Source organism: Myzus persicae, unplaced genomic scaffold (assembly GCF_001856785.1).
Source record: "Myzus persicae strain clone G006 unplaced genomic scaffold, MPER_G0061.0, whole genome shotgun sequence".
NCBI classification, from domain to species: Eukaryota; Metazoa; Arthropoda; class Insecta; order Hemiptera; family Aphididae; genus Myzus; species Myzus persicae.
The window spans coordinates 503,826-512,139 of record NW_019103856.1 but is presented as its reverse complement, the minus strand read 5'-3'; the positions used below and the strand labels follow the sequence as shown (position 1 = coordinate 512,139).

At 27.5% G+C, this 8,314-nt stretch overlaps 1 non-coding gene across 1 annotated transcript; it reads right to left on the bottom strand.

Annotated features, from left to right (window-relative positions):
* Nucleotides 1-2,712: 2,712 nt before the first annotated feature.
* Nucleotides 2,713-2,785, bottom strand: Trnav-aac. Its single transcript has one exon. It is a non-coding gene; the product is annotated as a tRNA-Val (tRNA).
* Between the last annotated feature and the right edge of the window lie 5,529 nt (nucleotides 2,786-8,314).

Genomic DNA, 8,314 nt, shown 5'->3' with positions numbered 1-8,314 from the left:
ATGCGTTAATAAATCCATTTACGAAAATATTACTTAACCCAGTATGTGTTATACATATAAATATTAAAATATGCGTGCTTCTGCGCAAGAGTCTTAAAATATTTTTTTGATAATTTAACTGTAGGATAACATACCATAGATAACCTATAATAAATAATGAGATCACTATTATAGCGCTACCTACTTGTTGTTATACATTCTAGAAGATTAGACAAGTTTTATTATATAATTATACATTTTATTGTAACGATTTTGAATAAATTGCATTACGAGTAATATTTAAAAATAATTAGACCTCTTCAAATATGATGTCTAGTATGGTCCAATAACTTGTTAGCTGTCTGAGAAAAAAAAACGAGTAGTTTGAAAAAAAATTATGAGCTTATAACAGTATAATAACAACGTCATAACCTGTACTGGATATACATTATAATAGTACCTATATATTTTTCAGAGTGCGTAGTTTATAGACCCTATATAGTTAACCTGAAATAATGATTCGAAGAAATAATTATATAAAACACACTTTTCAAGAATTTTTCCCTGATATAAAAAATAAAACTCAAAATAATGAGATACGAAAAGAATTTTAGAATCATGCTTATTGTGGCAATAAGTCACATTTGGTGTAGGTATGTAAGGATTTGTAAAAACATAAAAAATGTATCCAATACTCACATGTTAAACAAAGTCAGCATTTGTACAAAAAACCTTGAATGTACTTAATTCTTGAGAATCTTTACACATTTTATAACTAGTAGGTATATAAGTTTCAATTATTTACGTTTAGAAACCAGTTTGCTAAATACCTATATAAGGTTGCGCAGTATTCCTTTTAATATTGAACTTAAATTGACGTCTACTTCATCCTTTATTAACGAGTTTCAAAGTAAAATTTGAAAAATAACATGGACATTTATCACATATCAGATTTTAACACAATATAAATATTAAATAATATAAATTCCGTGGAAAAAATATAAGGGTATATTTAAGATAGATTAAGTTCTTTGGTCAAAACCTCTTTTTAATGTTTATTGAAAATTTATGTTTTTCGTCACAAATAATTAAATTCAGAGAAATACTATAAGTACAAAGGATATATAAAAGGAATTGAATAGCCTATAATAATGAAAATAATATTATTAATGAATAATAAATTAATAGTTTATTACACACAGCCAGGTTGATTATAAAATATTACAAAATAATATGAATATACATACATTATTTTCACAAACCAAATTGTTGTTTCAATTATTTCATCAAATATTGAATATCTATATCTTCAAAGATAATAAAATTGTCTTTATTAATTTATTATTATTTCAAGTTTTACAAGTTTTATAAGGCTAATAAAAGTACTTATAAGTTAAAATATTATGTAAAAACATGAAAGGTAATAATTTTTAAATAATAAAAAACCCGAGGAAGTTACTCAGCTGCATACTAAGTTTTTGGTGTAACCTACACCTAATCATTGAGTAGGCTGGTGTGATTTATGTAATTAATCTAAATTTAATAATAAATCATGATGTAAGAAAACGATTCTGTGCAGATTCTATAGGTATAGTCCAGTTAAACTCTATTTTAAAGCTATTTCATTATTTTATTACTAGGATATATTAATAATAGTATTTTTTTATTAGAAATGCATAGGTCAAAACAAAGTTTAACAAAAACATCGAATATATTATTATATAGTATAATTATTTTGATATTCTATATTTGAGTCATATATTATTGCGTTATTAACTTACAAATATGTAAAATATGTACACACTGTTGTTAATTGGTTCGTAGACTATATTATTATCTTAATATTAATAGTTAAATATTTTGAAAATTTTATTATATAAAATATAAAATAATAATATACATAAACGTTATGCCTAAAAGTTGAATGTCCCTAAGATTAATATTTTTTCAATTACAATACAATAACTAAAACCTTTAAATAAAAAATCATTATTTTTCGTTTACATGTCCAATATATATTCAACATTTTAATTTCATAATTATTGCAGTCGCTCATAAAAAATGTGTCTGGATTCACGCTAAACTTTTTTTTCAAACTTTCGTAAAAAACACTTGTGGAATCTAGTATTACATTTTCAAATACAAAACAATTTACAATTTTTCATGGTTTTGACAAATTTTATAAACATTTGAACTTAAGCTTAAACCCTTATAAAAATTAATTAAGCTCATATTGTATATTTGATATTTTTTTAATCTTCACAAGAACGGTTCAGGGTTAACCTTGTAATAAATTTTCGAATGTTTCACTTACAAATAAAGGTTTTATGATACATACATTTTTAAAAAATAAATATGAAATGTCTAAGAGTAGGTAACACAAAAAGAGCCAACATTGTCAAAAGTTGATAAATAAATAATCCCGTAATATGTCTTTGTTTTTGACAAATATTCTAAAAAGTACTGGGAAATGGGAATTTTTACTTTTGAATTAACCCCCCCCCCCCCCCCAAAAAAAAAAATGAAAAAAAAATACCAACTGTAGATATTATAATTTGCTACCAGAAACCATCGTTTAAGTTAAAAATGTAGGAGTTTTAAATTGTTTAATAGTTCTGTGTCAACAAGTAATGACTGACACAAGGATGAAATAAAAATAAAATAAAGTCATACGTCATTATAAAACCAAACATTCATTACTACGCTCAGAAGCAAAAAAATGCAAAAAAGTAATGTTTCCGCCCAGGATCGAACTGGGGACCTTCTGCGTGTTAGGCAGATGTGATAACCGCTACACCACGGAAACAGTTGTTCGTTTGTTGGGGAATGCATGATAAATATTTGTTTTCAAATTCATTGACCCACCCATAATTTTTAATTGAATAGTTAAAAAGTAAAACAGAACTTTAAAAGTACTGTATAATAATATATTATTACCTTATACTTGACCGTTTTTTAATGACACCATTTTCACCCCCTAATATAATAAAACCTATAATAGGTATCCATCTACTTATTCATTCATAGCTGGTAATTGATATACCAGATACCAGGTAGAACCAAATAATTGTCAAACATCTTTCCCGCATTCAGTATCTAAAAACTGTAATATTCACAAATGTCTATACAGATAAATTCTTCAAAGATACTTATCTATATACATGTTTTAATTCGTTGTAGGTATTCACTATTTAGTTTGTTCTACTAGTTAAATATTAATATATTAGGTAGGTACCTACATGAAAAACTTAAAATATCTTAAATGACTTCAATGGTATATAATTTATATATAAATAAAATATTATTTTAAAAATACTGTAGAAGAAAATGACTGCTATACTGTCAATAATTAACGCTGATTCTAAACACAACACGCGATATTAGTATACATCACTTATAATGTCTACCTGTCAGCTTAAAAACCAAATGGTAGTTACTAGTTTCATCTCCGATTACATGCCCCATTAACATTCTCATAGAAGGTCTATTATAAGTGCGATGCTTTCATTTTGACCAGATCCCTTTCGGCTTGTCCGAATGGTTTCAATGTTCGGTTTACATTAAATATTCAGATGTTTAAGATGTTTACATGTCTGCTACACCGATATATCTAACATGTACAACTAAGTGGAGCTACCACAGACTATATTATGAAGTTAGTTTTCATAATTTTGTCTATGGAGCTACCTTCAGCTCTAATTTCTACTAGCTATACTCGATGAAAATACATAGTTTTTAAAGATAGTTACATATTTAATTAATTGCATTGGATTTGATATTATTTTATTCAATAATAGAAATGCATTGAAAAAAAAAAAACAATTGGGATTATTCGGGTGTACTGAAGTTTTTATTCACGTCATGTCATTATTTTTTTTATACGTAATACAACTTTATAGACTTGAAATTTTTTAAACTATTTATTTATTTATTTAGCTAATCCATATAAAACATTACGACTTGACGTATAAGAAAGTGCGTCATCTGCAGACAATATAGTATTCACATTTAAAAATATGAATGGGATAATAAAATATTTGGTGTTTTGTCCCGACTTTTACCATTTGCCCCTTAACGCTCGACATAACACCCTGAAAGCTATGTACACAATAAAACACGCACACAACGGATTCTATGAGCAGTTGTTGTACAGTACAAAGTGTGTGATAAAACCTTATCTCACCCACAGCACATCAGGATAAATGCAGCGAGAAGAAAAGAAAACTTAAATTGATTTGTCCGTTTGATATCAAGCTGCCATCGTGGCTACCCCGACGTAGGTGTAGGTGGGCTATACCTGGTGGTTTTGCCGTCTATGTCGTCTGTCAGATTTCATCCCCCAAAAAGCGGGCGCCGTCGTGTGTGCTTCTATAGATATATATTCACGTCAAACCAGAAGACGGTGGTGCGGCGGCAGCGGCAGTGGGGTCATTATTGTATTTCCAAGAAGTGTGTCGGCCACGTATACACATAACAATTGTATGGGACCGATGATAAATGGTGTGGAGGGCACACTCACTCGTCGTGAATATATCACGAGTCAAGTGGCATCAGTAACACCAGCTCACAATGTACAATATTAACGTGCATATCCCTTTATATATATAATAATAATAATAATGTACGTATGTTTACCTAATAATATTAGCCGAAAAAATAAGATGGGAAAAAAGGAAAACATGGTTTCAGTATGAAGTATAAAAACGCCCAATGAAAAATAAATAACGACGAAAACCACCCACGAAGCGAATTTCGTGTTATTCTTTTTATTGCTTTCAACCCTAAAAACCAGCAGCTGACACCAGAAACCGCAAACACTCGATACGGTCATTATGTGTTATGTATACACAAATGTCGTTTTCTTGCAACCAGTGGCTATATTGAGTTATCACTGTTTTCCGTCATTAAAAATAACAAAAAAAAATCGTATGTGATTGGCAGAGCGTCCTCGGGTAGATGTACAAGTGGTAAAGTAGAAATAATAGTATGTATACATTATACGTTATGCATACATAAGTATTCAGTGTGCATTGACGCAGATCGACTCGAGTCTTTACACAATATTATTATTTATTGTATTTACCACACGGCACCGTCGCTACAAAAGACATCTGCTGTGCAATATTATATACTTGTATGTTTGCATCAAGATAAGTTTGTAAGTGCACGAGTGCATGACACGATGTCCAGTAACGATTAGTTAAAACGTCTGTATGGAAAAATATTAATAATACAAATTCCAAGTCTTCATACAATGCACATTTTCTCTATTGTATTTGAGTATATTTCGATTCTTGTATAATATTCCTTGCAATGATTTTGACATTAAGAAATGTTTGACAAAAAAATTAAGTTACAAGACAACAAGTATTCCAGTTGAGATGAATTTCAATAATATATGTTGCGCTGATTGAAATGTATTGAAACAACTATAAAATGAACAATACGATTTTAATTTTACTCTGCTATCATACATTATGTTATCCTGGAAAATTGCAATGTACGTGTATACTTAAATGGTTATATTTAATATTACCTATGCAGATACATATCGACATATCGTACATACAATTATGATAAACACAGTTGTGTGATACATTTTTCTATCATGAAGCATTTTTGACAAATAAAAATATTCGCAAATAAAGAGTCAAGGCGAGGTAAAAAAGTAAACACCTAACTTTATTGAAATTTGGAGGTCTAAAACGGGAGAGTTACTTCTTGCTTATCGTAGTTTTTAGTTTTACACGATAAACCACTTATTTTTGATACAATCAACATTTTATAATTCTTTGTGTTTGCAGTTCCTATATCAGCATTTAAGTTTTTATTAAATTATTTCAATGACCGCCCAAATGTTTTCATAATGATAATGTCCTCTAGTTATAATAGATATTATTGAATGTTTACGTAGCCTTTTCGACCATTATTTTAAGAGGTTATATGGATATATTATTTCATTTTTATACTTGAACTAAGATATCAATAAAACCAACAAAATAAATAAATTTCGTAGAGCTTGAATAAGTACACGGGTATAATCTGACATATCTATTAGATTTACCTTCCCTTTAAACGCGCCGGTAATTTACGCGTTAAACACGACACTCCGATAAAACGACATTTGAATTATATAGAAATAAAGATAATAACCCTACACGTATAACTGCGTTTATGTTTTGACACTGTGTTTATTTATATTATGTTTCTATATACGTACAGCGCATTATCAGTCGCGAAACCCCGTGGTTTTCTGGGTGTTGAACAGTTAGGTATCCCGTGAGATTTTTTTTTAATAGAATTTCTGACATTAAATTAACTTATAAAAGGTGACCGTTTCAGGGTGTCACTTTCCTTCTTTTATATTGTTGTAAATATAAAGAAGTAGCTTTGGATGTTTTAAAATAGCCTCTCTCTCTCTCTCTCTTTCCCTCTCTCATTCTTTTATAATAATACGTAGGTAATAACAATTCCAAGCTATCACACTGATACTTGGTATATAACAATCCGCGGTATAGTCGTCGCCGTATTTCATCTCAGTATTTTACACGTCTGCCTAAAATTAATAACGCTTTGCATTGTATTGGTGTTTTTAATAGGAAATTTACCCCCGACAATACATAATAAACTACACGAATAACATACAAAAATAAAATGTCTATATTGTGTAAAAACAAAACATTTTAAAAATCCGTTAAAATTTTTTTTTAATTAATATTACTTTAAATAAGTCTTATACCTACTTAGTTAGATTAAAATAGTTATTATAGGTACTTATATTTTTACTTAATTGGTTGTATTTAACTTCTTACCTATTGGCTATTGCGTAATAATTTTGCAAGCATAAAAGTAAATAATCTTATTAGGATAATGACGTGATGAAAAGAAGGTGAATAAATATAAATCATTTTTTTTTCGTATCATTAAATTATTAAAATTGAATAATTTGTATTCATACTTATCTCAGTTCAGTATTTAAAATTATTTTCAACTGAGTTTGCTTTAAGATTAATGATATACGAATTAAAATAATATACATAGGTACCTAGTATATTTATTTTCCTGCCAGTTTAATTCACATATAATTATAATTTTACAAATTCGCCAAAATTAAGTAAAAGTTTTTATATTATGTGTGTATATTATAAATCGTAAAATCTATAAATAATAATATAGGTGTATCCTTAAATCGTTACAATCTATAGAGTAGTTGAAAATGGTATTTATCCTGACAAAGTTGTAAATATTTGGTTTGACAAATTTTAATTTAAAAAAACGGTTTTTGTTTGATTATAACAAGTTTATCAGGTTTTAATTGAAGTCATTTATAATACTCCAAAATTAATCATATATTATGAAAAATCAGCTATTCAAAACACCTCCAAATTTAAATGTTACAATTTTACAAAAAAAAAAATCGACAAAAATCATTTTTTCTGTATCACATAATAATTTTCATATTTTCGTCCATAGATTGATTTAACAAATAAGCATTACTATAACCAAGTATTTATGGTGAAAACTTTGTATAATTTAACATAATATGTATTGGAGATACCAAATCTCTAACTTTTAAATATTGTTATTCACTTATATATGTGTGTACATACATGTAAGTATCTAACATTGCGACCTTATATGGAAAACTAAATATAAGTTTCGCCAAGTAATTTATTTGAAAACTATTGAAAGAATAAAATAATAGAACCTAATTACATAATTTACTATCAGCTACACGGATCGATTATAAAATAATGATTTAAGTATTTAACATCTATCTACATCTAATATTTTAATATGGTACAATGTACATATTTACAATGTACCTACCTAGTTTAAAAGTATTTACTGTAAGAACTTTAGTACGCATATTTTCATATATCAATGCTTATAAAATAATTACCGCAGCGTCAAAGAGTTTTTCGATTACGATATTATTATATTATTATATTATGCATAATATATACATAACTAATTATAATTTGCCCGTTGACCGCTAGCTAAATGTTCACGAGCTATTTATCATTAATTATTAATGAATCTACTTTTTATCGCACAAAAATATAGTTATAGATAGCTATGAATACAAATAATAGTAAAAATGTTATTTCATATTTTAAAACGTGTGTAATTGATTTATTTTTCAATATTTAAGTACTTTAGGTTATCAATGTAGGCATAATGCAATTATATGCACTTTTCATATAAATAAAAACAAAAGCAAATTTATATCCTGCAATGTTTCATAAAATACGAATATAAAAACGCAATTTTATATTATTATCTGTTTATTCAAATATATTGTTTTATCTATTGTAAGACACATCATTGTTCT